Genomic DNA, 2534 nt, shown 5'->3' on the forward strand with positions numbered 1-2534 from the left:
GAATTTACTTGTAAATTTTTACAAGTGAGTTTTTCGAATTGAATTCTCAATTCTTAAAATCATACGGGATGCTAGATTTGCATCTCACATATGAAAGACCCCGGATACCCCCCTAACTAATTATTAATTGTTATTACATTATTGGATACATTGCACTGTAATATTTTTAAGAAAATAATAATTTAAAGAAATAATAAATGAAATGCGTATAGGATAGCTTTAGAATAAGTAGATAAAAATAATCACATTTTGGTAAGGAACAAGTAGTCTTGCGGACTAAGTGCAGGGGCTGCGAATACAACAGAAGCGTCTTGAGTTCGAATTCCCCTTAAGATTTTTTCAGGTCCAGTCTCTTTCAATGAAGTTCACCGGTTGATTGGCAAGCTGAATCGGACCTCCAAAGATTACTTCGACTAAAATCTCGAAGTTGTGTGCCGCGAAAAAGTTTTTTTATTGAAGATCTAGATTTATTTAACTTAACAAAATACTTTGAAATTCATACATTCGGAATGTTTAGTTCAAAATCAAGGTTGTTTGGACTATTCCAATAAAATAATTTATTTGGATTGAACAAAATTTGTTAAATCTAAAGAAACCGTTCTCTCTGTGTAACTACTAATTATATTTCTCAGAATCTACTCTCCGCGCCGTATGTTTTTTTTTTTTTTTTTATGTAGAAAAATTATTTTTAGGTTTAATAATCAAGAAACACGGTGCCTCGCGCCAAGTTCACGCGAAGCAAGACCGGACGTGACTCATTACGCGAGTCAGACGGTTTCTTCAATTTAACAAATTTAAGATTCATCATATCTCAACAATTGCTGAGCCAATTGACTTCCTTTTAGTCTTAATCTAATTTCTTAATCTCTTCCTTTTAGTCGTAATCGGAGTGAAACGTTAAATAGAGAAGTGTTAGGTTTTTTTTTATACATGCCTTCTAAAGAAATATTTCAACATACATCTGAAATATGCAAAAAAATTACAAAAGTTTTGACTAGACAAAGAGTGGGAAAATATACTTTTGTCTCTTACGTAGCTTTTCGGACGCATTGTAAGAAAAGCAAACATGTGAATGAAAGTAAAGTGCGGAAAAATTATGTGCGCAGAACAGAAAATAAAGAAAGAAAACAAAGTTATAATATTAATTAAATGTAAATAACGGCAAGGCACCAATTACTAAGATTTCTTTTGTGCAAATCGACTATTGCACAGATCCCGTTTGTCTAGACTCCGTTTGCACAAAAATCATGCGTATATTAAAAGAAGACTACTTTTTTTATTACTTAATAAAGAGTCTTTAAGCTCCTTGAAAATTTAACGAAATATGTATAGGGATGTAAGAGCCGATCGCAGGATGTTTGTACGGATATATGAATACATTACGTGTTCACAAGTAAATTTTTACAAGTGAGTTTTTTGAATTGAGATTTCAATTCTTAAATTCATATAGATGCTAGGATTGCATCAGATGTATGAAGGACCCCGAATAACTTCCAAACTAATTTAAAAAAACTCACTTGTAAAAATTTAATTGTAAATACGTATATGTATTCATACATATATATGTATACATGCATATATCTGCACAAACATCCTGCGATCGGCTCTTACAACCCTATATATATTTCGTTACTTTTTTTTATGTTCTTTTTGTTCGTATTGTAAGCGTATAAGCAGAAAAAACTGCGCTCCCCGCAGGGAAAAGGGTCTTGCCCTTCTCCCGCATCTCTTCCGAACCTCGCTTTGCGTGGAAAGGTGTAAACTTATACAGATTTTGCCTCAATGTTAGCCGTCGTTTGTTGTGGCAACATTTTGTATGAATTTACAACTTTTCACATGCACTATGTTCCATGCTATATGTAGCCACCTATGAGATCTGTGCAATAATTGTAATGGACAATCGGGATCTCTGCAATATAAATTGATGTGTCAACGAGATCTGGGTCTATGGTGCAATGACGATTATGACGATCAGGATCTAAACATTGTTTGCGCAAACAGGATTTAGGCGAACAGGACTTGTGCAACCGTCGATCCGCGCAAAACAAATCTTGGCTCAGATCCTCACGTAAATAATTATAAATACACATATAATAATGTAATATACACATATTATAAATAATTTAATAAATGTACGCATAAATACAAAGTGTCTGAAAAAATTTTGACACACCCGAAGTGTGAAGGTAAATTGGACTAATCTGAAGAGAAAAGTCTTGTACCATTTTGCAAAATTCGCAATAGGTATTGAGTGATTGATTAATATATGTAATCTAATGAACGCGCATGAGAAGCAATGGTCCGGACTCAGTAGACGTGTATGATTTTCAGTTGTAAAGAAAAATAGCCAGGGTTGGGACAGTTACTTCTAAAAAATAACGCGTTACCGTTACTCGTTATCCATTGAAAAAAGTAACTCGTTACCGTTACTCGTTATCGATTGTAAAAAGTGACGCGTTACCGTTCCTTAGAAGTAACGAGTATAGAATCGTTACTTTTCGTTACTAAAACGTGATTACATAAAAGATCATTCG

This window comes from Pseudomyrmex gracilis, unplaced genomic scaffold (genome assembly GCF_002006095.1).
Source record: "Pseudomyrmex gracilis isolate BER0280 unplaced genomic scaffold, ASM200609v1 scaffold_253, whole genome shotgun sequence".
NCBI classification, from domain to species: Eukaryota; Metazoa; Arthropoda; class Insecta; order Hymenoptera; family Formicidae; genus Pseudomyrmex; species Pseudomyrmex gracilis.